This window comes from Felis catus, chromosome D1 (assembly GCF_018350175.1).
Source record: "Felis catus isolate Fca126 chromosome D1, F.catus_Fca126_mat1.0, whole genome shotgun sequence".
Classification (NCBI taxonomy): domain Eukaryota; kingdom Metazoa; phylum Chordata; class Mammalia; order Carnivora; family Felidae; genus Felis; species Felis catus.
Window position 1 is genome coordinate 1,159,334 of NC_058377.1, and position 27,811 is coordinate 1,187,144.

The 27,811-nt window shown below is 46.8% G+C and overlaps 3 long non-coding RNA genes across 6 annotated transcripts; 2 read left to right on the forward strand and 1 right to left on the reverse strand.

Annotated features, from left to right (window-relative positions):
* Positions 1–141: 141 nt before the first annotated feature.
* Positions 142–5,057, forward strand: LOC109491756. The gene is made up of 2 exons (XR_002736027.2): positions 142–4,759; positions 4,838–5,057. It is a non-coding gene; the product is annotated as an uncharacterized LOC109491756 (long non-coding RNA).
* On the reverse strand, positions 4,378–21,486 carry LOC111556549. Of its 4 annotated transcripts, XR_006585844.1 has the most exons (4): positions 21,301–21,485; positions 14,766–14,858; positions 6,184–6,435; positions 4,378–4,969 (listed from the first exon to the last, which is right to left on the reverse strand). It is a non-coding gene; the product is annotated as an uncharacterized LOC111556549 (long non-coding RNA). The 4 variants fall into 4 exon arrangements; XR_006585843.1 differs by lacking the exon at positions 4,378–4,969 and having other exon boundaries at positions 5,855–6,546; positions 21,301–21,486; XR_006585842.1 differs by lacking the exon at positions 4,378–4,969 and having other exon boundaries at positions 5,855–6,506.
* An 80-nt stretch (positions 21,487–21,566) lies between these two features.
* LOC109491755 lies at positions 21,567–22,962 on the forward strand. The gene is made up of 3 exons (XR_002145214.3): positions 21,567–21,895; positions 22,414–22,494; positions 22,779–22,962. It is a non-coding gene; the product is annotated as an uncharacterized LOC109491755 (long non-coding RNA).
* Positions 22,963–27,811: the final 4,849 nt, after the last annotated feature.

Consider the following 27,811-nt stretch of genomic DNA (forward strand, 5'->3'; position numbering starts at 1 on the left):
GGGCCGGGTGGGGGGCGGGAAGGGGCCGGGGCGCGGGGGCGGGGCTTGGCTCGGGCAGCGGGCCCAGCCGGGCGCGCAGGGACGGGGCGGGGCGGGGTCGAGGGCGGGGCCTGCGAGGCAAAGCAGAACGCGGGGGCGGGACCTGGCGGAGGCGGAGGAGCGGGCCCAGGCCGAGTAGGAGGTGGAGCTCTGCTGGGGCGGGGCTTGTCGGGGGCGCGGCCCGGACACCCGGACGCTGAGGCGCCGGGTCCCCCTGCCTCGCGGGCGAGCCCCAGAAGCTTCAGCGGTTTCCTTTCTTCTCGGAAGTGGCGGTGTTGTTGTCGGGGACCGGAGTGGGCGCTGGGCCTCCCGGGCCCGGAAGGAGTTGTCGGGTGGTGGTCGGTGGGGCCCGGGCCACGTGGCCCAGCGGCACCGGGGAAGCTGCAGACTGGCTGAGCTGCGCGCCCCGGGGGAGGCCTCTTGGGGTCGTGACCCGCTGGACTTTATCTTCGGGGGACCCAGTCTCAGCTGTGGTGGGGGCTCTACAAATTCCTAGTTTAAATCCACACATAAAACAGCCACGATCTCTGGACAGGTGCACCCCCCTTTACACCACTGGGCTTTCGGGAAGGATCTGCATCAGTACCCGTTGTAACAAATCCCAGGAGGAGCTTGCTTTTAGGACAGAAGCCATTATGTTCTGGGCCGCTCTTCCCCGACACCATTTCGGCATTTCGGTCTTGTAGGAACGATGCACTTTCCATGGGGGTCCTGTACCCCACGCTGTACCTCATCCTTGGCCGCCCGTGCCCTCCAGGTCTGTGCCTGCAGAGCCCAGTGGAGAGGGGAACCAAGCCAAAGCCGGGGAGTGGAGCCACCCAGGCCCTGCTCCTCCCTTCTTTCCCTCGGGGCTGCTGCCCAGTTCTCATGGAATAACCTGTTCGGAATAGTTTGGGGCCAAGTCCCTCTTAAGCCGACGGAGCCGATTCTACTCACTTGTCTTGACTTGCAGTGACTCTAAAGTCAGCTTTTTGTTCCTGCTAAGAGCCCTGAAGGGACCTGTAGGCCCTGGTAGCTGATGCAGGACAACGACAAAGATTGAGTGGGACCCCTCAGCTGAGATGGAAAACAGCAGGATCCAGGACACTTAAAATCCCTATGAATCCCCAAGCTACCACTCTCTACCCGCTGCAGATCTTTGATCTCTGACCCAGATTTCATGTCATAAAGGCCACATCGTTGCCTTGAAATGTTAAGTTCCCAAAACTATGTTAGGAGGGATATACTTACTGATCTCACAAAGTCCATCAATATGGACTTGACTGATCACAGAGACTGAAGAGGGCAATCTATCCCAGCAAGCACTCCCTGGCCTCCACCCTGCAGCAAGCTCCACTGGGGAGTCTGGGTTAGGAATAAATTGTTCTGGCAACTGCTTAGCCCACTGACCAAGCATTTCACAGCCCAGGTTCAACGTGCCTCTCCAGCCTCGGTTTGGCCACCCACGGACACGGGAGGTGTCCAGTTCCTTGGCATCGGGACACATTGTTTTCTCCTTCTGAAATGCCCCCCTCTGTTCTCTCGACCATCCTACATGTGAGTCTTCCTTTCAGGCTTGGTGTACATGTACCTGGGAATCTGGGGTAGAATGGAAGATGCCCCCAGAAGAGAAACGAGAAAGTCTGGAAGACAAAATGTGAACATGACAGTTTCTTCTGGAACTGACCTTGACCTGAATGACCTCCATCCTGTTGTCTGATTTCCGCACCACCAGCTTTGCGTTGGTAGTCACGGCACAGAACTGTGGGTGGGCCCACAGTTTCCTCCAGTGTGAGGGGGCTGGGGAAGGAAGGGACCATGTCCTTCCTGTCCTCCTGCAAAGTCCTAGGGGAGGTCTGCCCTCCCCGGGGAGATCTGCTTCTGCTTCCACCACTGCACCATTAGACCCTGCTGATGTGCAAAGTTCAAACAGCACAGGAGCCCTTGGCGATCTAGCTGTCCCCCACCTTCCCAGCCTCATGTCTGGATCCCTCTCTGCAACCTCATTGGACTCCTCGAAGTTCTCCAAATGTTCCGGGGCCTTCTGTGCCCTGCGTGTTTGCTCTTGCTCTTCCTTTTGCCAGGATGCCTGCTGACGTCCTCTCCTGGTCAGTTTTCAGTCACCTTTCGAGATTCCCTTCCTACCTCTTCTTCTCCCCAGTCACCCAGGCAGGTTTTGGTGCTCACATCTCCCTGCTCATACTTTGACCAGCTTGGTCACCCTACTTCTACCCTCTTCCCACAGCAGCCAGAGTGATCCTTCTAGAATATAAGTCAGATGCTGCTATTCCCCTGCCTGCCACTTTCCAGAGTCCAAAATCATGGCCCTGCGCAACATGGTCCTTGGCTGCTCTTCGAGCCCCATTTCCTGCCCTCTCCCCCTTCACTTACTCAGCCCCAGCCTCCTTTTAGTTTTTTAGAAATGCCACATCAGTTCCCACCCCAGAGCCTTTCTGCTTACCACCCCCTCATGTCATTTAGCTCTCTGCTCATCTCAGAAAAGCTTTTCTTGGAGACTGCACCTCACAGTTTTATGTGTCTTGGTGGCACCTACCAGTTTCCATCGTTACGCTCATGTATATGCTCAGTGTTTGTCTCTCCTCCAGGGACGCAGGTCCCATGAGAACCGAAGAGTGTCTCTGGATGCAGGTTTCTGGTTCGGCTCCTATCCCGTATTGCTGTAACACAGTGGACACTGGTCGTACTTATGGCCACTCATCATCTTTTGAATAGCTTGTCTGTTTTTCTATCTCAAATCCTCAGCCTCCTTTGCAGCTGGGCTCCAGAATGTGTCAGAGGCTGTGCCAATCCGACTCGTGCACGTGAAGCTTCAGCCCCGGTGTGAGCAGGCAGAGGCACCAGGCTGGCCTGGAGCGCCCAGCTCTGCGGATTCCAACAGCAGCGGACGCAGGGGGCTGTGAGGCCAGCACTCACAGCAACATCCCTTCCCCCGGGGACGGGGACATAAGACCCAGTGTCTGATGCAGATGTGGTACTGGTGGGGAGCTGCAGGGGAAACAGTTTCTCACAGGACCAGTTCTGCAGGGTTTGGGGCATTATTCCTGGAGGCTTAGCCTCCGTCATGATTCTCTACACCATCCACCAATCCTGAGAGCCACCCAGCATCTTCAATGTCCTCCTCTCCTGCCAGGTCAGCAAGGGGCAGCTTTCCTTCTCCCGTCTAAGAACGCTGGCTCTATCCAGTTGTACACGCCTTTCCCCCCACCCCCAGATGGCTATAATCTCCATTAGATGCTTTGTCAATGCTGCGTGCTTACAGTATGATGGACAGTGTCCTGATGGACTTGGCAGCCTCGTGGGAGGACAGATGCACGGGCAGAGTCTAGTCACTGACACAGAGGGTGGTGGATGCCACGATGTGATACTGGACCAGCACGCACTGGAATGAGGGTCTGTGTCTTGGCATTTGTGCCTGGGAGTGTAACACACTTTCCGTCATAGAGAAGGCATTCAGTGTGTGTGTATTTGTACAACGAACGTGGGCTGGACATAAAGAGAGCAAACTACGGTACTTTTCTCCCTCAGTCATGTTTTCCCCCACCCATTCTGTATTTCCCATACATCTGTGTCTTAGACTTAAGGTCACCTGAGGATGAAGTAGAGACTGGGACCATCGTTCGTTCATTCATTCATTCAATCAGTCAATATGCAAAAATTTACTGAACTCATGTCATATACCAAGCGCGGTGCTGAGTGCTGGAAAACAGCAGCAAATAGCACAGATTTACCTGCCTCCTAAAATGACAGACCCCAGTGAGTGGTTGGAAAGGGCAATGGTCTCCAGATAGGAATGACAGAAGCTGCTTGTTAAGTCTGCACAAAAGACACTGAGATTTCATTTTCCATCACTGCAATTCCTTACATCCCACGGTCAATTTTTATTCATTCAAAGAAAAAGAGGTAATAAAGGAAGGCTCGTCCGGTTAGGTGTGCACAGGTAATTACCTTCTAACTGCATATAAGCCAATCTGTTGATAAATCAGTATTTGCATGAGGAACGAGCCCGAGTTTTCCAGACTTTGAGACCGTGAGGGAGCAGCTAATAAGACAAGGCAGTGGGAGGACTGAACAAAAGAGTGTGGGTTGGTCTGTGGCCATCTCCCTGCCGCTGCCAATTTCCTGTCAGCTTCCATGTTAGCAGATCGACAGCACGTGAGTATCCACTGTGATTAAGTCTTCACAGGGCGTGCTGATTCTCTGGGCCTCCTCCCTCTCCTGTACTCTGCTGCCTTCCCCTGTGTTCTGGAGCCCCTGCTCTACTCACACCTTCTTCCTCCCTCTGTTTTTCGTTCTTCCTTCATGCTTCTTCCCCCAGAGTACAATTAATTCAAAAGGATCTACTGGGTGTCTATTTTGTATTCAATGCTCTGCAGGATTCGTGCATTAAGAGCAAAAGAAAGAACACAAGAAGCAAAAACCAAGTAAAGGTGAAGATCCAATGGCAGAGACCATACACTCCTACACAACTGGGTTTTGCTCTCCAAACCAGGAGGTCAGAGAAGAAAGTTCCGGGCAGACGACAGTTTAGAAGGAATGACTTCTCCAAAAGGGAGGGGGGAGCTGTGTCTGAAACCACAGCACTTGTCTGGGGGAGAGGAGGGGGTGGGAGTTTTCAGTGTGCGATCTGGGCAGGATCATGTCGTGAGGATGGGAGGAAGAGGAGATCCGAGATCGAGGTTTCTGGCGGTGGACGCGGGGAAGCCCCCTGAGCTCTTTCACGGTTAGTCCCTGCTTGTTTGTCAGACCTTCTCTGGAGGAGGCCACAGGGATTCGGCTCACTTTCCTTTCCTTGTTCAAGTCACAGATGACCACCCTGGCTCTTCGGTGCCCTTCCTTCCTTGAGCCTGCATACGGACATGGTCACGAGCCCCCAGGCCACCGCTGCCAGCTGCACGGATCATAAGCACTTTCTATGGCCAGAGTTTCAGGGCTAATCATGATGAAGAAATTGACAAAAGATAAAATAGCTATGATGAGGAAGTTAAAAAAAATCTGAAATAAAGTTATTACAGTTTTTTATTTAATGTTTATTTATTTTGAGAGAGAGAGGGAGGGAGAGAGGGAGGGAGCGAGAGAGAGGGAGACGGGGAGAGAGAGAATCCCAAGCAGACTCCGAGCTGTCAGCACAGGGCACAATGTGGGGCCAGAGCCCACAACCATGAGATCATGACCTGAGCCAAAATCCGGAGTCAGATGCCTCACCGACTGAGCCACCGTGCACCCCACAAATTTCTGACAGTCTTGACCCCTGCTCAGTAGTTCCTGTCTCCCACCAGGGAGATGGAGGAATAGGCCTTAGCTTTCATCCACTCCACAAAAGTTTGAGACTGAAGGCACACACATACACACAAGGACCCCGCCAGAAGTAAGCGCTGTGCTGAGGAAACAGCACTGTGATGTGGAACTGGGTGGTTACTTCAGGACAGGTACTCAGGGGAGTTTTCTCTAAGAAGGTAACTGTCAAGCTGAGTCCTTAAAAGGAGGCCTGTGAAAAAACCAGGGGAAGTACATTTCAACCAAGCCTGGGGTGTTGGGAGAGCAGAGAGGAAGCCACTGTGGCCGGAGCTTGGTGAGTAAGGGCAGAGAGGCACAAGATGAGGGTTGGGGTTATTCAGGCGAGAAGTGTGGATTTTAATTTACATATGAAGGAGAGCCATTCGAGAATTGGCAAAGTGATATGTTATGATTTATATTTTTAAAACAGACTATGCCAGGGGCTCCCGGGTGGCTCAGTCGGTTAACTGCCCACTTCAGCACAGGTCATGATCTCACCGGCCAGGAGTTTGAGTCCCATGTCAGGCTCTGGGCTGACAGCTGAGGGCTTGGAGCCTGCTTCAGATTCTGTGTCTCCCTCTCTCTCTCTGCCCCTCCCTGGCTCTCTTTCTTGCAAAAATAAATAAACATTTTTAAAAATTTAAAAAATACAGAAATAAAAAAAGACTACACCAGCTCTCTAAAGGAACAAGAGTAGAAACGGGGAATCTTGTCCGAGGCCTACTGCGTGGCGTCTCCAACCACCATAGAAGTGGCGACAACAGAAGCCGCAGATGGGTTTGGGATGTGGACTGGGTGTGGAGTCGGTTGCACGTGGCGGGTGACAGAAAGAGAGATTAAGGCTGACCCCTCGGTTTGTGGCTTGAGCACCTGGGTGGACGATAGTTCCACGTCCCATTCCTTGGAACGGGCCACTCTCAGAACTTGGCCTCAATGTCCCTCTGTCATCTCTGAGTCCCGCAAGACAGCCTCTCTCCAGAACGCGGGCAGAGCGAGCCACGGTAGAACCAAGTTTCGATGATCATGTGTTGGTGTCTCCGTGGTCAGCGGTGCTCCGTCTGGGCAGTGCTGGGCGTTACCGAAGTCCACTGTCACCCAGGAGAGGTGCACGTGGGGTATCACCTGCAGTGACAGCAGACGGGAAGAACTATAGCTGAAGAGACGAAACTGGTTGTTGGAGGATCATTGCAATGCTGGGGAAATAGAACAGAAAGATTCCAACAAAAGCCCCCTCTGTAACAACATAGAAGAGAAAGAGAACATGATTTCAAGGCTGGGTAAGCATGATCAGCGATAGCATGGGTGTAAGCTACAAGTGACTACAGAGTCTGGAGAGATTTTCACGTAAATTTATACAGAAAGTGGGGGAGAGGCAGGAGAGACGAGAGGATAGACCCTGTGATGGTCTCATCATACCCGAGGGAGACTGTGAGCTGACTCAGTAAGTGTTTACACTTTCAGGGGTCAGGAGGCCCAAGACTTTGCTTTGTGAGATCACAAGCTCAGGCCACTTTTACCAGGTCTGCTGTGTCCTCAAGGTGACATCCTGAAGAGGGGACGGTAGGGAGGCAGTGGCCTCCATCATCAAAGAAAACTCATCACTGTACCTTTTCAAGTGGCCACGTAATTTTTCCCAAGACCTTTCATGTAGCCCACCCCAAATAAATAATACATGATATATGAGAATTTCATCATGTAATAAAAGCAAGGTAATACATTATCGGCATTTGTGATTTCTCCCAGGCCTTCCCCCCAGTCCTAACTCCTAAGTCCCCCTTCCAGGAGAGGGGGGAGTGTGCCAGCCCCATCCTGAACCTTTGTTAAGCAGAATCAGCAGCCCAGGAGAGAGGGGCTGAGCCAAAGAAGCAAGAACGGATGCCAAGATGATGCAAAGGGCTATAATTTATTGGTTGGAAGAAGCAAAAGAAATCCAAGGAAGGGGAAAGAAAAGCAAAACAAAGAAACACAGGGATGACGTTTAGAGGGAGTTTTTGGTGATGCTTTTGAGATCAGGGCTTTGAGTCACCTGTGGGCTGAAGACTCCCAGAGAGATGGATGGGGCCAAGCGGATGAAGCGCTATTACGTCACATGTGGAATTACACTCAGTATTCTTCAAGTTAGGCAAAGATTCGGATGACGTTTAAACGGCCTGTGATTACTGAACTAATTTCTTACACAGAACGGGAAGCCCTTCAGGGACTGGGTTGGGTCACCCCTTATCCGAGACTCAGGGGAGTATTAACCTCGAAGGTGATGTGAAGTCAGTAGAAATCATCCACAAGTTCTTTGAGGGGCACCTACTGTAATGACATCATGGAGGAAGGAACAGATTGGTATAAGCTGTGGCCAAACTCTTGAGGCTCTTATATTTGGATAAATGAAAGTTTTCCATAGGACACATAAGTAATAACATACCACCAAAAGGGATGTCATAAGACTGTGAGGGCTGCTGAGTTGGTAGGAGGGTTTGCCTGTGGTTTGCTGGGTATGAATAGCTATTTTTCCTGTTCTATTTTTTAAGTTTGCCTCTCCCAAACTGTAATAATTTTTTTAAACTTGAAGATTCTACAATTCCACCATATATACCAAACAAAAAACACCATTCTTAGAAAAAAAAAAAAAAAAAAGCATGGGGAAAAAGCACTCAGGGGTGATGGTTCTCCAGGTAATCTTTTTTTTTTTCTCCTTTCCACTTTTGTTAATTTTCCCATTTTTCTAAAGTTAAAATTTTTACATATAACGTAATACTTTTAAGCCTTAATTTTAGAACTGTAAGTGTAATAATGATAAAAAATGTGTTGGGCACCTGGTTGGTCACTAGATGAAAGATAAGCATGATTTAATCTTCTCTTGAATTTAGACCTGAGGAAGAAAACAATAAAACAAAATTCTATGATGGAGAGCAAAATCCAGAACTTATTCAAATTCTTTCCCCCAGATATATTAAGGAGACTCTTTCCAATGGTCCAGTCTTTGTGCAGACATCGCTGCCATTTGCCTGATCATATGACTCGTATCTTGGTGAGGTTAACCTCGGAAAGAAGATTGTCCTGGGACCTCAGTATTTGTTTCTGATCTCAGCCCTGCAGCTGACTTACCGTGTATGAGGTCAAGCTATCTAACCAGTTTTACTCTTGACTTCTTCATCGTAAAAATAAGGGATTTACATGCGTTGCTGGTGGTAATGTAAAATGCTGCAGATGGCGTGGAAAACAGATTGGCAGTTCCCCAGAGTCCAATACAGAATCATCCTATTACCCAACAATTTTACTCCCAGGTATATACTCAAAGGAATGAAAAATGGACTCAGATATTGTAAATCCAATATTTACAGCATTTTTCACAATATTGACAAAGGGAAACGAGCGTCCATCAGCAAAGGAACAGATAAACCGAATGCGGTAAACGCATGGAAAATGTTCGACACTCAGTTCCCTACACCAACAAGCAATGCTCAGGCACCAGCTGTATGCGCTACAGTTTAATTCACCTCTGACACTACCTACTTGGAGAGAGCTTCAGATGGCACAGGTGAAGGGTTCAATTCTCCCACGCCCAATACACACACACTTCGGTGGCCAGCTGCCAGTCACCCCAGTTGTTAGTCGTGCTTCTGACCGACTGGCTATAAATCAGAGGTTCCAAGGGCCTGTCCTTGGGTTCGATTTACTGGAGTGGCTCACTGAACTCAGGAAACCCCTTTAGTCACTGGAATACTGGCTTACTATAAAAGGACAGAACTCAGGAACCACCAGACAGGCATACTATAAAAGGACAGAGCAAGGAATGGGGATAGGGCACGGGGCTTCGCCTGCTCCAGGGAGCCACTGGCCCCCAGATCTCCACACTGTTTACCAACCGGGATGTTCTCTGAACCCTGTCCTTTCTGGGTATTAATGGAGGCTTCATTACATAGGTACGGTGATGTAACCATCACCTGTGGGCCTCGTTTTTACCTACAGCCCCTCTCCTCTCCCTGGAGGTCAGGGGCTGGGACTGCAGTCTCCCGTTCTGTGAGTCACCTGGCTGGTCCCCCTGGCAACGAGTTATCTTGCTCTAGTGACTGAGGGACTTTCCAAAAACCACCTCATTAACATAACAAAAGACACCTTGAACTTTCTCAGACTTCGGAAATTCCACGAGTTTTATTTAGATGCTGTCCTGCTGGAAAGGGAAATGAGGACCAGTATGCTTTTCTTATAAAAGACGGGGCGCCTGGCTGGCTCAGTCCGTAGAGCGTGCGCTCTTGATTTTGGGTTGGGCGTGGAGCCTGCTTCAAAAAACAATCCCACTATACACCATACCATGGAATATTCTTCAGCCGCAAAAGGGAACAAAGTTCTGAAACATGGATGGGCTCTGGAAACCTGCTAAGTGAAATATGCCAGATGTAGAAGACAAATACTATGTGATTCCAGTTAGTGACTTAGAAATATCTAAACTATCTTTGAACTCATGTTCTAGAACACCATGGCCGAAGGGCTCATGAAAGAAGAACAAGCCTATGTGGGCCATGAAGGATGTGTTGTAACTAGTCCCCTAGACTCCGCGAGGACAGTGGAGCCCAAGTATGGCAAGTGGGAGACTGCGGGCCAAGTCCAGGGGGGAGAGGTGTTTTGTTTGGCTTTTGCAGTTTACCAACATAGCACTTAAGATTTGAAATAATTTGTTGCTAAAATGTAAAACACAGGGGTATTGCGATAAAAAATTCTCATGTCTAATTCCTCTTAAAATATTGATAGATGCAGTCCCAACTAGCTAGAGACAGTGCTCGCCCCAAACATCCCTCCCTCTTTACTTACTCCCAGCTGGCCTCACTGATGTTGCTACCTGACTTGCCTGTCCTGTGGCATTTGAATTTGGGGCCCCTCACATCAACCAATGATTGGGTGAATTGTTTCTGAGAGCCCTACACTTGGGTTGTCAATGCTTTAAAAGCAAAGTGTCAGAGAAATTTCTTTTTCTTAATTTAGTTCCTTTCACCTCATCTACCACACAGAATGGACTGTTCTGGGCTGCCACACAGGGTTTCAGTTTTCTGTAACTGACACAAATATATGTGAATAATTTTGTGAGCACAGAGTTCTAAAGAATGCTTAAAATAAAGAGATTTTTCATGCATGAAGTCTCTGAAGTTTGATCACTGCTTCCTTGAATATTCAAACATTTTATAACAACGTTTAAAAGCCTCTACTTTTACTAGGTTTATTTTCTATTTCAAAAGGAGTCATAAGTATCACATGAAAGTTGAAAAAGACAATTTAAACAATACACAGAAGTCTGTAAGAAAAAAAGTCCTTCCTGTTTGACCTCCCTAGGGGTAACCACAGGTGTTAGGTTTTTATCTCTCCAGACCTCTGTTTTTGTTTGTATGTGTTTTTGCACATACAGTTATGCAGAGATTTGTACGTGCAATTATATGAACGTGGAAACATACAACAGGTCTTTTTTTTCCACAAAAAAGAATTACACTGTAGTTATTGTTTCACAACTTGCTTTTTTAATTGGACAATATATTGTGATCATGTTTCCATAGCTACACAAAGAGATATACTTCCTCCTTTGCGATGACAGCGTGGCATCAGTGCATGGGTATAGTTTATTTAAAATTAATTATTTTGACAGATATTTAGGTTATCTCTGATTTCTCCTAATTTAAATTTACGGCACTGCACGCATCCCTCAGCCAATATCCTGGCGACACGGAAAAAGTGATTTTGAGGAGTGTATTCTTAGCAAGGAGATTATTCAGTCAGAGCATGTGTGTTGTAAAAATTCTGATCAGTATTGTGAAATGTACTTTCAAATTTATATTCCCACTCTTGCTGACACTGAACATTACCTCTTTGTCTTTTGCCAACGTGATAGGCAAGTGATGGAGTCTCATTTTGTTCAATTTGCATTTCTCTTATTAACTGAGACAGCACACCTTTGGTTATTTTATTAGGCATTTGCATTTCCTCTTCTGGGAACGACCTGTTTACATCCTTAGTTGCTTAACTCTTATTTATGTACGTGAAAATATATCTACAGATCTATAAACTAAGAGATGTTGCAAAACCCAGCTCCTGGCTCGGTGAGAATGTTTGCTCTTGTTCCCGGCCAGTGTATCAGCTTCCTCTTGTCGTGGCTTGTAGATGTCTGAATCAACGGTAAGATAAGTAACTTCTGTTCTTCTCCCAGAACAACTAGCTTGGTGTGGTGTGTAATTTAAAAAGAAAGAAATGACAAAGGTCTCTCACTGGCCTTTTGAAGATCGCCATCGAATGCTATGAAATGCACATGGGAGCAAGTACAACAAAAATAATAAAAATCAATTGCCTTTGATCAGTGCTTTGCAGTTTGTGTTCTTTTGATAAATAAGGTGTAAATAAATAATGAAAAAATTTGGTAAAAAAGATAAGCACCGTAACATAACAGGGCTTTAGGGGAAAGAGAAATAAATTGGTGCTGTGGGGAGTGGTATTGTGGAACAGGAGAGAATTCTGAGGACAATGGAGAGAGGGAAGATAGGATGAGAAGGATTTTTGTGGGTAGGATAGACAGAACAAGAGGGTAAGGGTCTATCTGGGAAAGAAAGATCATTGCCCTCTGAATTGAGCATTGCATTTGGAATGTCTGGGAAGTGGCCACAGCAGTGAAGAATCCTCTACCAACTTTTCTTCCTTTGAGCACCATGCTACCGTTAACTCAATCTTGAGGTTATATTATACTTTTTTTAAAAAATTGGGTTAGCAATACTTATGTTGGTCAAAATAGACCTTAAAACAAAGACCGTAACAAGAAACAAAGAAAGTCACTACATGATGATAAAGGGAACAATCCAACAAGAGGATGTAGCAATAGTAAATACGTATGCACCCAACATGAAAGCATCTAAATACATAAAGCAAATATTAACAGACATAAAGGAAGAAATTGACAGTAATACAGTAATAGTAGGATCCTTTCATGCCCCGCTTACATCAATAGATACATCATCCAGACAGAAAATCAGTGTGGAGGGGCGCCTGGGTGGCGCAGTCGGTTGAGCGTCTGACTTCAGCCAGGTCACGATCTCGCGGTCTGTGAGTTCGAGCCCCGCGTCAGGCTCTGGGCTGATGGCTCAGAGCCTGGAGCCTGTTTCCGATTCTGTGTCTCCCTCTCTCTCTGACCCTCCCCCGTTCATGCTCTGTCTCTCTCTGTCCCAAAAATAAATAAACGTTGCAAAAAAAAAAAAAAAAAAAAAAAAAAGAAAAGAAAATCAGTGTGGAAATAGTGGCTTTGAATGACACACTGGGCCAGATGGACCTAACAGATATATCCAGAACATGCCCATCCCCAAACATGCACATTTTTTTCAAGTGCACATGGGACACTGTCCAGAAGAGATTGCATTTTAGGCTACAAAAGAAGTCTCAATAATTCAAAAAGACTGAAGTCATACCATGCACCTTTTCTGACCACAACACTATGAAATTTGAAGTCAACCACAAGAAAAACTCTGGAAATACACAAATACAGGCAGAACAAACAACATGCTACTAAGAATGAATGGGTCAACAAAGAAATCAAAGAAGAAATTAAAAAATACATGTAAACAAATGAAAATGAAAATACAACTGTCCAAAATCTCTGAAATGCAGCAAGAGTGGTTCCAGGAGGGAAGTTTATAATAATGCAGGCCTGCTCAAGAAATAAGAAAAGTCTCAAATAAACACCATAACCTTACACCTGAAGGAGCTAGAAAGAGAGGACCAAACAAAACTCCAAGCCAGTGGAAGAAAAGAAGACAGAACAACGGGGAGAGTGTCTATCTGGGAAAGAAAGATCACTCCCCTTTGAATTGAGCACGGCATTTGGAACATTTGGAAGTGACTGTAGAGGGAAGAATGCCCTATTAACTTTCTCCCTTTTGAGCACCATACTCCAGTTAACTCAACTGCAAGTTATTTCATAATTTTTTATCAGCCACATCTCACATGACTGGTTTATATTGAGTTTGAGGTGAACAGAAATCTTCTGGTGTTTGCACATGGACCTTGTCTGTGACCACAGGAGGAAGGTGCCACGTCTGAACCATCCTGTCCCTGACACAGTCACACGGTCACAGCAACATCCATGAACTCACTGATTCCTTCGTTCATTTGTTACAACATTCCAAAGACAGGTATCCCCACCCACTCTGCATTAGGACTCTGTGCCCGGTCCTGGGGACACGAAGATGAGAACGTCAAGTTCCCTTCCTTCTGGAACACGAGGACCCCCACAGGCTGGGGGAAGGGAAGGCTTAGCTGCTCAGCTAGCTGCGACACTCCAGTCTCCAAGTGTCAGAGATAACACGTCGGAATCTGAGTTGCTTGAGGGCCTCTGCGTCTTGTGTACTCTTGTTACCGAGCGCTGGCCTCGCTGGATACCTGGAGCTCAGGGACTGGTGACGTGAGCTCCTGAGGAGGTGGTGACCCATGGTCTCATTCAGGGTGGCCTTGGTCTTAATTTATACTGTATTTTGTATTCTATCTGTTCACAGGTGAGTAGGCTTCAGTGGAAGAAGGAAGTTGTACTGAGGCTTAAAATATTATTTCTTATTAACCAGATGGCTTAGGTGACCCTCTAGCATATTAGAAAGGTGCTGTGGCTGTAAGGACAGTGGCATTATAATCTAACATAGTTAGACACCGGTTACTTCTTTGAAGGTACTTATGTTCAGATTGTCTGGTTTTGAATTGTCTTGTTGCTTGTTGTAAACCATAAGTTTAACAATACTAAAGTATCTAATTTTCAACTCCCTGGGTTTCTGTATTAACAAAACAATTTGTATTTTCCCCATATCAAATAAATCAGATACTGTATTTATAAAACACCAATGAAAAAAGCCTGACTTCAGGGTTAAGACAGGCGTAGTGAATGACACTGCCGTTAAGTGTTAGAAGACCGGACTTCTGGCCTCATTTCTGCCACTTCTAATTGTGGAGCCCAAGCCACAGACGTATAGCTCTAGTTTCCTCTTTGGTGAAATGAGAATGAGGAGTACTGATAAATATGTGTGTATATATACACACACACGTTTGTGTGTATATATATATACACACACACACATACATACACACACACGTTTTGGAAACAGCTTATTTTTTTTAAGTTTAGTTATTTATTTTGAGAGAGAACGAGGAGGGGAAGGGCAGACAGGGAGGGAGAGAGAGAATACCAAGCAGGCTCTGCATTGTCAGTGCGAGGTCCGACGTGGGGCTCAAACGCACGAACCGTGAGATCATCACCTGAGCCAAAATCAAGAGTCGGACACTTAATCGACTGAGCCATGCAGGAGCCCCAGGAGGACTTATTTGACAAAGGAGTGTCTTATGTCCCATCCAACAGCAATGTGGAACCGTACCCATGAATTCAGGGGACATGAGCATGTGCTGACTCCAGAGATGTGAGGCTGGGCATCTGCCCCGCTAAACATACTCACTGTGGCATCCAAAGCCCGATTCTCCATCCGTCCTTGCCTCATCTGCAAGCATCAGGGAAGCCCCTTAGTTTCTCAGAACTTCCATTTCTTCAGCTGGGATATGAGAATAATAAGAGCACCTCTGTCAAAGTGATGTTAGAAAGAAGACATGAGACAATTCATAGAAAACCCCTACTGTTGCATCTGGCTCAGCATGTGGTCAGTGTTACTTCTGTCTTTGTCTAAAATACTTAGGTCTAGCTTCCCTATGCTTCCTAGGAGCATGGTTTCATACGGTTTCTCCAGCCAGTGAGGCTCAAGCCTCTAGGATTATGCAAAAATGTTACTGGTTTATAAATATTGTCACTGACAGGTGCTGGATAGCAGTAATAATTTTAATAATTTGGTCAGAATTATAATTTGAATGAAATCAACACAATATAGCTCTTATGAGCGGCAGGCCATGTTCTAAGAACGTTACATATATTAACTAACTCAGTCCCTAACAAGGAGGGGTACTATTATTATCATCCCCTTTTTATACACGAGGAAGTCCAAGGGACAGGCCGCACAGCTAAGTGGCAAAGGGTATTTAAAGCCAGGACGTTTGCGTCCAGAACTCATGCTCTTAACTACTTTGTTTGACTGATTATTTTATTTTTAAAATTATTATTAGTTTTTTTAATGTTTATTTATTTTTGGGAGAAAGAGAAAGAGTGCACACGTGAATCGGGGAGGGGCAGAGAGAGAGGGAGGACAGAAGATCTGAAGTGGGCTCTGTGCTGACAGCAGTGAGCCTGACATGAGGCTCAAATTCACTAACTGTGACTTGGTGACCTGAGCTGAAGTTGGATGCTCGACTGACTGAGCCACGCAGGTGCCCCTACTTTGTTGACTGTTTTATAAAAACTGTATACACTCCTGAGCACGTATTTGCTTTAAACATCAGAAAGTTTTAAGAAGTCTGGGAAACCCTAGAATTAATGATGAAATATGAGAGGAAAGACCAGGTAGACTAAAACATTAAGATTTTCTGTGATAATAAAGAGAGAACACTAAATAAAGGGAACCTTTTTGAAATGAAATCAGTGAAACTCTGTGAGAATGGTCAAGTAGAATTACCAGTGTCACTGGCAATACAACATCCTAGACACCTCAGTTGACTTTCACAGTGAAAACGCATACAAATGCTGGATAAAGGATAAAGGGACATTTAGAAAACTAGACTTCAACAAATTGATGAAGTTAGGAATCTTCAAAGGCTAAACGGGAAGTGAGAAAAGCAAAAATACAAACAGGCCGAAGAGCTGGCTTTCTCCATGAGGACCTTTGCTAAACCAACCTCTGGTTTTCAAGTGATGGGGTTCAGGACACACTACCCTGAAAGATGAGGGACAGCGTTAGAAGAGGGCAGAAGCGGGCGGTCTCTCTGGCCTCCCCTGACCCTTCTCCCCAGTGCAGGTCATGAGACCCTCCAGTGAGAGGGGTCCTCCCTATACGAGGAGAGAAGGAGCAGCCTCACCTCCGGGGTGAGGGAGAAGAATCCCAGCAGGCAGGCCTGGCTAGGCCTCCTCCAGCTCACCCCCTCATCCCCTTTGTCCTATCCCACTTGTCCATCCTGTCCCCTCACCATCAAACCTGGTGTAAAAACGCTGGTCATTTCCCTATGAAAGTTCTCAGGTCACGTAAAACTTCGATTAAACGAATTTGTACTGTTTGCTCCTATTAATCTGTCCTTGTCGGTTTACTTTCCGGATCCAACCAGGGACCCTGAGAGGGATGGAAAGCTTTTTCCTCCCCTGCAGGAGCCCTTGAGGGACACAGGGGCCAGGGCCTGGGAGAGCAAAGAGCAAAGGCCTGGAGATTCCAGTGTCCTCTTAGTTTTCTTCCTCTCTCTTTCCTTCTGGAAGCCGGTCACATACCAGTCATCATTCCTGGCCCTCCTCCTTCAGCCATGCCTCTTCCTCAGTGGGTAGGAAGTGTAGTCGCAGGAGTCTCCTGGCGGCCTGGGACCTCCCTCCCTCTAGCTGCCTCTGCAGCCTCGACTCTCCCAGCTGCCCTTTCCCAGGCACTGTGCCTGGGGGGAAATGGTGAGTGAGAAGTTTCTACTAGGGACGAGTGACAAGCAGATCCGAGTAGAGACAGATTCTTTTCTGTCTTCTCACGGAAGAGAAAGGTGAGTCTCGCATGCGCTCGCCATCCTTTGTAGGAGCGTTAGCGCTCTGGCATTTACCTCCCAATTTAAGCTTTCATTTGTTGTTTCATTCGATAAATATTTATGAAGGGCCCAGTCTGTGACAATTGGTTAAGTGCTGGGGACATAAGAAGGGAGCTGAGACGTATTCCCTGCCCTTCCAGAGCTTGAGTGGAACTCTCAGGAGTGGGCTGTTTCTAACCCCAGCTTGCAAACAAAGCGCGTGAAGCTCGGAGAGGCCAAGGGAAGAGTGGTCACAGGATTAAGGCTGCACCTGTCCCTTCTCTGGCCCTCGCTCCTTCTACCACACCCGCCACTCACTGAGGATCTGTGCTAGCGAAGGCTTTTGGGTGGAAAATGACAGAAAAGGAAATCGAACTACCTTAAACTAAAACAGGAATTTGGGAATTAGGAATGAAACCAAGCCCTAGGAAGGGGAAGGGAGGGTGCGGGCGCCAGGGGAGACCCGGCCTCAGGGAATCCTATGGACAGTGTTGAGAGTCTCTCCCTTGCTCTTGTATCTTTTGCATCCCCATAGTTTGGACTGACCTGTTACCTACTATGTCAAACAGATTCTCTCCAGGCACGGGGTGGGGGGGGGGGGGTGCAGCCTACCGGCAGTCTGTCCCGCATCCTAATGACTCACGACAAAGGAAAAAAGGCTACTTCCCTGCTACCTACAGTTAGAACAATTCTGGGGAAAGTGGATTTATTCTACGTGTACCATAAGCACACCTCTGGAGCCGCCCTTGACACCAGAGGGGTGAGGAGTTCTGATCGCCTCTACCTGTGTCCCCCTACTTCTGTAGCCAAGGATGACAATGCTTATTATGGAAAGAAGGGGTGGTGGCCCCAATGCGGCCGCTGCATGCTGAGAACAGTGCCAACACTCAGTAGGTACCTGATGACATCAGCCAAAAAAGAAGCAGCAATCCCAATAAGGGTCTGGCACAGCACCTTTACGTCAATACTAATGGTACCATCTTCTAATATTCAAATGCTATATTGATGAGCTTTGTTCTACTAGATAGGCTCTAAAAAATTAATTAGGAAGCCTGTCCTGCTTTATTCTTGTCTAAATAACATTCGATATATATGTTCCTTGATGTTTAAAAAAAAAATTCACCCATAAAAACATTGGGAACTAGGTTTTGGAAAAGGATGCTGATACTTATTTAAAATTCTTTCCTGGCCAGGGGGGGTGCCTGGCTGGCTCGATCGGTGAAGCATGCGACTCTTAATCTTGGGGTTGTGACTTCAAGCCCCACGTTGGGTGTAGAGATTACTTAAAAATAAATAAAAATTGAAAACAATAGAATTAAATCAAAATTCTTTCCTGGGTATTGAGTGTATTTAAATTTGTATAATTAGTAACATATGATAGATATTCAAACTACGTTAGTTTCCTCTCCAACTGGAAAACAGAGGAGATTGTAATGCTAAAGATGACTGAGAAAGGGTATAACTTTAAGGTGATTTAAGAATTTTAAGAAGATTAATATGAGAGCAGTGCTGAAAAAGAAAAGTATCAGAGAACGTTTTGGGACCGTGCTTCTCAAACAACTGGTGATGAAGAACCAACTGCTTTTCTCTTTTATTTTTTATTTATTTAATTAAAAACAATTTTTTTTAATGTTTATTTATTTTTGAGACAGAGAGAGACAGAGCATGAACAGGGGAGGGGCAGAGAGAGAGGGAGACACAGAATCTGAAACAGGCTCCAGGCTCTGAGCTGTCAGCACAGAGCCCGACGCGGGGCTCGAACTCACGGACCGTGAGATCATGACCTGAGCCGAAGTGGGACGCTTAACCGACCGAGCCACCCAGGCGCCCCAGCTTTTCTCTTTTAAAAACTGAATGCTGATCACTTGTAAGACACTATTATGAGGAGCAGGAAAATAAAATTTCAGTAACTGGTATACAAAACGCAGCCCGATGCCCTACTTTTAGATTCAATAAAATCACTCTCTCACATTACTGTAAATGTTTCTAAAGAGTATCTCCGTTTCTTCCTTGCCTTGGGTTGGACTGGGAATCACCTTTTCAGGGAGGGGAACTAGCAGCAAGGTTGTGCAATAACGCCCGTGTCGGCACCGTCAAAGACCACCAGGCACGCACCTGCTCCTGAGCAAGCAGGGTTGTTGCTCAGTGTATCCAGGGAGACAGCGCACCCTGCAACACGTTAGCAAGAAGTGACTGAAAAGGACTTTTTGGGGGAGGATTTTGGCTTCTGTTAGGTCATACTGAGACATGGTTGGATGCTGTCCTCAAGCAGGGGCAATTCTATGAGTGGGTACAGGATGAGGACAGGGATAAACAGAATCCAAAGCTTTCACTGGCCCAGAGACAACGGCCAGTCATTTCCGCTAGGATGGAAAACATTTTGGTTATTTTTGTGGCTTGGACGTGTTCCTGTTTTTGTCTGTGTTCAGACAAGCTCACGGAGCCGCCCGGTCTCAGGATGTTCTGCGAAACTGTTTGTGCACTCACTAGTGGTGAGGGCCGGGCCAGAGGCAGGGTGTGGTGAGGGCCAGGCCCAGAGGCAGGGTGACTTTCTCTTTCCCACGGCTGTGAGGGGACACGTGGGCTGTAAAAGGTTAAAAACATTTGAAGGTAAAGGAACCGGATGTGGGGAGTCGCTCACGTGCAGGGTTTGTGCCCCCGCAGGCCTGGGCTGGAACTCAAGAGTCTGCATTTCTAACCAGTCACCAGGCCCAGGCGTTGCTGATGATGCCAGGGCCAGGCCATACTCGGAAAACCGGTGAGGTTGGTGAAGGTTATCAAAGGTGGGGATGTTTACAGGAAGGAAAGACCTACTGTAGTTAGCCGTGTTCCCAGGATGAAGTCTAGAGCTTTCTGGAAATACTCTGGTGTGGTTCTGACCCTGGGCTGCACTGTGCCTGTTCCTGGTTTAAATTACCACTCTCTGAGGGGCATGTTCACAAAGGAAGATTCTGTCCAAACTAATGGGTGCAGATGGTTGACAAATGAGCTTGTCATTAACGTGAAAATAAGTTATGTGTTTATGGTCCACATTCCAGGAAGTTCCCAGTTACAAAGAAGCAGATCCATTTTAGGAAAATGGGTTTGAAAACCAGCAATTCAACTGGATTATCTGCAAACTGACTTATTCACAAGTAGATGTTGAACTAAATGCAAATTAACTCTCACAATCCCCTTTTTACCTATTTTATTCTGTGGCCTTAAGACAGAATTCCTTTTGTAAGGAAGATGTTATTGCTTATCCTTTTGAAACATATACATGTCTGTACCCAAAAAATTGACTTTCTGCCTGACTTTGTTTATTCTTTCCTGAGACATCTGGGGAAGAGAGGAAGTGGTAAATAGGGTGGAAACGGCGGGATCTCTAATCGTTCTGAATAAAGGTTTTGACTTTCCTCTACATTTGGCTGCAGAGGGGATAAAAGAAACCAAGTGTGACCGATTATGTGCTGGCTACTTTATTATGTTGACTGGGTTACAGAAGAACTTTGACCAAGTCCTTGTCCTCAAGGAGGCTCCAGTCCATTGGAGGGACACAGCCACAATCAGCTAGAGAGAATAAAGTGTCACGGGTGTTGTGACAGACGTTTGGATAAGGACGTTGAGACTGGCAACCACAGATACTAAGTGAGGAGGGAAGATGGGAGATGACAGGGGAGAGCGGAGGCAAAGTTCACAGCGGAGCTGACCTTGGGGTTGAGCCTTGAAGTGGAGAAAGGACTGAAGGAGGGCGAATCCCGGAGGGAGGCGGCGGGGTCAGCCTGTCCAGAGGGTGGGGGCGGGGAATACCAGACCTGTCCCCAGCGAGCCGGCGCTAACCCTCGCGGGGCCGGGGCAGGGGCACAGGTACCGCGGCCTGGCTGGTGGCCCTGGTGTGACCCCGAGGTCCTCGCACACGCGTGAGCAATGCCGTCCGTGTCCCACCGGCACCCCTGGAGAGTAAGACGGAAGAGGGGACTCCCTTCCGTCCCGCACGGGTCTCCTTCCCGAGATAAAGCGCATCAAGACGACATGGGAGAGAAGGCACCTCCCGGCCGGCCCGGTCACCGGTGAGCGGTGCGGGGTCGGGGCCCGCGGCAGGTGGAAGGGCGGGGAAAACCGGTGCGGAAGGGCCACCGAGAGACCCGCAGATACAAGCTTGAGCCCCGAGCCGGGATCCGCTGCAAGTTTGCAGCTAAGACCGGAAACCTGGGGACGCGAGAATCATGGCTTCTCTTCGTGGCCCTCACCCGTGGGGCAGCGTCACGTGGCCTCCAAGCCGCCGGCACCTCGGGCCGAAGAGGGCCAGCGTCCGCCGCCCCAGCAGCTCGCACCCCCTCCAGTCACGCCCTGGGGCCGCTCGGGCCCACGTGGCCTCACCTGCCTGTGGTCCTCGTCGGCACCGTGCTGTCGGCTCCGCCGCTTCTGGCAGTTTCCCTGACACATTTAGGACGCTGGAATATTGGCCCAAGCTCTGAAACCCCGGCGCTGAAGGAGGTGCTCCCGGGGGGGGGCCCCTCGCGTTGCGTCTGGAGGCCTGCAGCGTCCTGGGTCCCGCCGGCCCGTGCGCATGCGCACCTCTTCCCGCCCGCCTGCCGCCGTCAGCTCCCCGCCGGTGCGCATGCCCACACGCGTTTCTGACACCGGTTCTCCCCAACGTCCAGCTGCGTGTCCCACGTTTTCGCTCAGCCCCACGCTGTGTCCCTGAGGAGGCCTCAGATCCCACCCGGTCAGGGCTCAGTCCCGGGACTCTGTTCCTCAACCCCCATTTCAGTTGTGGGCCATGAGGGGTGGGTCCCCAGGGTCCTCGCGACTTCTGTCCACCTTGGCTGGACATCTCGCGATCGCACGCTCGCCCTCGTCAGAGTAAAGCATTTGCTAGGGCAGCTCTCAGAACTCAGGGAAACACGTTTACCCGCTTATTAAAGGACACGACAAAGGTGCGGATGAACAGCCAGACGAAGAGTCGCGTGGGGTGAGTTCTGGGAGGCCCCAGAACAGGAGCTTCTGGAGTTGGGGTGTCACCCTCCCTGAATGTGGATGTGTTCACCGACATGGGAGCCCTCTGAGCCCCTTGCTTTAGGCATGATCAGTCCATTTTCAGCCCCTCTCCCTTCCCGAGAGAATGGAGGGGGAGGGTGCTGAAATTTCAAGCTCCTAATCCTGGCTTGGTCTTTGTGGTGAAAGGACACCCCCTGGGGTCACCTCATACAAGTAAAAGACACTCCGATCAGCCAGGACATTACCAGGGTATCAGGAGGCCTGTGCCAGGAATTGGGGGGAGGAGACCAACACGTATCTTTTCTGTCACTTCGTGGTGGTGTGGCCTCACACGGAGTCCCCTGCCTCTGGTCAAGATGGCTCTGGGATTCTTCTCTTGAGTCTGGGGGCTGGGATCCTTGCTCCACTTGGTGGGTCGCAGGGACGGCAGTCACTGGTGCTGGAGTCAACTTACTTTTGTGTAGATGTTAAGAGTTTACTTGCTTTATTTAGGGTGCACTGCCAGCTTCCCAGGGAGGTGAATGTTACGATTCCTACACTGCCAGTGAGAAGCCTACAACCCAGACAGACCAGGTACGTTTACCCTGTGATTCGGTTCATGCACAGCCTCAAACCCACGTCCGTGGTGGCAGGTCCACCCTGTGGGTAAGGTATTGTGGGCGACAGGGGCTGCTGTTACTAACTACCAGGAGAGCGGGTGTCACGTGGCGCCCTCTGGGGCAGACTGGGGAGTGTGGGCAACTGGTTATCTGTCTCTTTTTAAAAGAACAAATTGTACTTTGGGTAATCGTTTTCACTTTTGAAAATTCTCCATCTTACTGATTTGTAACCTTAGTTTTATTATTTCTTTTCTTTAGGAAGGATAAGATTGCCATTTCCTTTCATGAAGCCAATTTAACTCTCGTATGAAAACTTGATGAAAGACAGTACACTAAAAGTAGGTTACAGTCCAGTCTCACTGGTGAATTCCGATGCAGAGATCCTAATGTGTACTAGCTCACTGAATTCAATGATTAAAAGAATATACTATATTGTGATAAATTATGGTTAACGTTCAGGAATGTAAGGAGAAAAATACTACATTAGAAAAAAACTATTTTTTTTTAATTTTTTTTAAACGTTTATTTATTTTTGGGACAGAGAGAGACAGAGCATGAACAGGGGGGTGGGGGGGGGCAGAGAGAGAGGGAGACACACAATCAGAAACAGGCTCCAGGCTCTGAGCCATCAGCCCAGAGCCCGACGCGGGGCTCGAACTCACGGACCGCGAGATCGTGACCTGGCTGAAGTCGGACGCTTAACCGACTGCGCCACCCAGGCGCCCCTAGAAAAAAACTATTAATGTAATTTCATATACTAACAAGCTAAAGAAGGAAATACTTAGGAATATTTCAACAGATGCACAAAAAGCATCTTATTTACTATGTAAGTTAGTAGAAAACTAGAAACAAAAAGAAACTTCCTCAATGGGATAGAAAAGTGTTTATCTTTTTACCTGGAAACACTTGAAAAGCATTCCCTTTAAGATCTGGAACAATGCAAGACGCATGCTATCGTAATGTTCTACATAACACTGGAGGTTCAGGCCAATGTAATAAGACAGGAAAGAATACTAAGAAATACAAGGATTGGATGGAAAGAGATGAGATCATCACAATCGTAAGTATTGTGATCATTTACACGAAGACTAAAAACCAACAGACTTTTAGAAATAATAAGAAAGTTCAATATTATAAGCCCAATGCACAAAAATCAGTAGCACCCCTCAATATCAGCCATAATAAAGTCCAGAAGATAGTAGACAATAAAATACCAAAACAACAACAACCAAACTGCAAAATATCAAGGACTTAAGAGACAAAAATTCACAGGATCATTACAGAAGAAAATTTAAAACTCCAGCAAAGGGCATAAAGAAAGAGTTGAATTAATAGTGAGATGAATCGTCTTCAATATTTAAAGGCAACAATTTTTCCCTAATTTAATGCAGTTTCAAGCAAAGTCACGGTCACCTTTGGGGAGATCCTGCCCTGCTCATATTTGGAATGAGTCCTCCACTGAGTGAGTCTTGGTAGAAGGCAGGAACCCCTCTGTGGAAGTGGAAGAAGGGCCAGACACCCCTTCTTGCTCTTTGAAAACTAGCATATGAGTACGTGATCCGAGCTCAGACATGAAATTCTCTTTCTCAGGGTTCTGAATCCTGAGTGGTGCAGTGATGCGGGGAGGGTTCAGAGGACTTTTCACTGTGGCAGCCTCCATGTTGGCATCCCAGCAGGTGCTCCCTTCTGTCTGTCTGTCCTGCTGCCACCTGCTCTTCCTTGGTTCACGCCCAGATTTTGAGCCTGTTTCTCCGGGCTTTTTCCCAAGATCTCCGGTGAACTCCGATGTCTTCTGCAGTAAATTCATTTCTACATTACATCAGATAGAACCAGCTTCTGTTGCCTGTAATCAAGAACCTGGAGCTGGGAACCTTGCCAAAATATTTCTGATCTTCATGTGGAAGAATTCAAGTCTGTGAATAACTAAGACCAGGAGTTGGCAAACTTTTTCTGTAACAAATACTAACCATTTCAAGCTTTGGTGGCTGGATGCAACTACTCAACTTACTGTTACGGGGCTCAAAAGGAGCCATTGGCAGTATGTAAGCAAATGGGCATGGTTGTGTTCCAATAAAACTTTAATGACAAATAGTTCGTGGGCAGAGTTTGGCCCAGGGGCTGTAGTTCCCTGATATCTGATTAAGACAGTCATAAAGAGGTACCTGGGTGGCTCAGTTGGTTAAGCATCCAACTTCAACTCAGGTCATGATCTCGCAGTTCATGGGTTCGAACCCCACGTTGGGCTCTGTGCTGACAGGTCAGAGCCTGGAGCCTGCTTTGGATTCCGTGTCTCCTTCTCTCTCTGCCCTCTCCCACTTGTGCTCTGTCTCTCAAAAATGAATAAATTGTTAAAAAATTTTTTTAAATAAAAATAAATTAAAAAAATAAAAAAGTCCTGAAAAAGAAAAGAGGAGACAGACTCACCCTACTAACCAGTCAGACACATCACCCAGCCATAGGAAAAATAATGCGGTAACAGTATGGAAACATACAAACAGCTCACGGAACAGAACAGAACCCAGAAACAGGCCTATGAGAGTTTGGGTTACTTAAACATTTTGTAGGAAAAATTGGTTCACTATATGGAAAAAGATAAATTAGGTCCCTACTTCAGGAAAAATATAAAAATAAGCTCAAAATGGTACAAAGCAGGGCGCCTGGGTGGCTCAGTCGGTTGTGTCTGACTCTTGATTTTAGCTCCGGTCATGATCTCACAGTTTGTGGGACCGAACCCTGTGTCAGCCTCAGCACTGACAGCACAGAGCCTGCTTGGGGTTCTTTCTCCCTCTTTGCCCCTCTCTGGTTCATGCTCCCTCTCTCTCAAAATAAAATAAAATAAAATAAAATAAAATAAAATAAAATAAATAAGTACATACATACATACATACACATGTACATAAATAAAAATAAGCTAAATACAGTAGAATAAAATTGCTAGAAGAAAATATGAAATATCTTCAGGACTTCGGGGTACAGGAGGATTATGATTGCTAGGCCACTATTAAACTATTTTGCGTTCCCAGCGGACACATCAGCAGAGAAAGTGGTTGTTTTATTAGGGCAAGTTAACCTTGAGCTGAAATCCGTGGGGTTAACTCAGGTGAGCACAGCCTTATTCAAAGACCAGAACACAGGAGGTTAACCATTCACTGGGCTGTGGAAAGAAAGGAGGGCCAGGCTGCATAAGGAATGGGTGCTTTTTGTGTGGACAACAATGGTGGCCAACCCTGAAGGGACAGTATTTGGAACCAAAAGCCATCCAAGGCTCCGATAATTCTATAAATAATATGGCTTTCAGGCCCAAGAAAGGGACAAGCAAGACAGAAAGTAGATCCTTACCGTTATCTTACTGGAGAAGCAATAACAAAGACTGGAAACACACAGCCATGGCTTCAACCCCAAGTGTCATCACAGAGAAGCTGTGAGGGTTCCCTCTTCTATGAAATGGGTGAAATACTACCCTCATTTCAGGGTTGCCGTGATTCCTGGAACCTAAGCAGGTAAGGTGGACAGAGATGGTTACACAGTCTTTGTCATGCCCTCCTGTTCAGAAGTGGACTTTGTTTTGCCTCACATTGAATCCGGGCTGCCTGGCATGATGCGGCAGGGTAGAAGTGATGCTTCTGCACCCTGCTTCTTGGAATCTGTAGGTTTGGGCATCGGCCACGGTGTAAAGAGGCCATTTGGAGAGAGAAAGAGGTACCATCCCTCCAGCCACCTGTGCCAAGGCACCAGACCTGTGAATGAAGCAATCTCGGACATTCGAGCCCAGCCACTTCCTGAGGAGACCCTGATCAAGGCCCCCAGGACCATCGAGTCCATCCACAGATATATGAGTGAGAATAAATGGTTGTAGTAGTTTCAAGACATTAGGTTTGGGGTTTATTTGCTAGATAGCCATGGACAACCAAGAGGAAAATTAAGCAACTATTAAGCACCAGAGTGCTTGGAATATGGAATATCCCAAATCATTATTCCAAGCTTTCACATGGTGGCAATTTTGCCAGTGAGCCCAGGAAAAGGGGTATCATTCAGGAAAAAGTCTATTTCTATTCAATGCTTTTCCAGACCACTCAATTATATATCAGTTAATTAATTTCTTCTTTCAACAAAAGTTAAATGGGTGCCTACTCTATGTCATATGCTCTTTTAGATACTGAGCAAAACAGATAAATTCCCTGTCTGAAAGTAATTAACATGATACCCTTTAGTCTTTGTTGGCGATGTGACAGTTATTTAGATAATCAGAATAATAGGGTTTAGCTAAAAAGGCTATATTTGTCTGATCTGGATATGTAAGAAATGACGTTCAAAGGAAACTTATCCTAGTAAATTATAATGAATATCTTTCTAAGTATTAATATTTAAGCTGAATGGAAACCATTTAGCTATTTCAAATTTAAAGTACTCTGTATTCTGCCTATCATTCTCAATTTATATCATCATCTCCTGAAAGATATCTAAAATGAAAATTTTAATTGAGCAAGTTAACTCAAATTAATATTCATTAATGCATTCAACCATTCGACAAATATTTATTAGATGACTTCTATGTGCCAGTGATAATGCTAATCACTAAGTTTCTAATTCTGAACAGTTCAGACATAGACACTGTCTTTTCTGCCCAGAACTCCACCATTCCTACCAATGTCACAGAAGCTTAAAGAAGTATTAGATTGAGCATGGTGTCTGTACTAGAATGATTCCATAGGTTAAGAAGTTGTGGTCTAGGTATTTTGAGGTGGATTCTTCCCTGTGTGTGATCTAGTTACAGGTAAACTGAGGAAGTAGAGTAGGTGTTAAGTTCAAACAGAACTTCAACCCATTATGTGAAGTTCTCAACTTTTCTATAGAGTTGCTTGTTTTTATTCGGGGCTAGGCAAGTTTGCTAATCTGAGAGGCAAGAGAAAGAAGCCTGTCAAATGCATCTGAATAAGCTTAGGTTGTTCTCAAGGTCTCTTCCAGGCGAATGTGTAACCCATACACCTGCATACAGAACGAACTCAACAATCATCATCATCCAAGTCAGAGACAGCAAGTCCACCATTACTTTGTAATCAGGGGCAGTCTCTGGTCCTGGGTTCCAAAGTCTAGAATCCTCAGGAAAATGCCTCAGCAAAAGACAGCAGGGATAAAACCCTGTGCTGTTCCCTCAACTTGGACCTATCACCCTTTGGTAATCATGACACCGTGTTTCTCCTCACCCACTGACATTGCCACAGATCACAGCTGTCCCTTAGCTGGAGCTCGGGCCAAAGTGCTGTTCACCGTCCTCTTCCCGCATGCTGGTA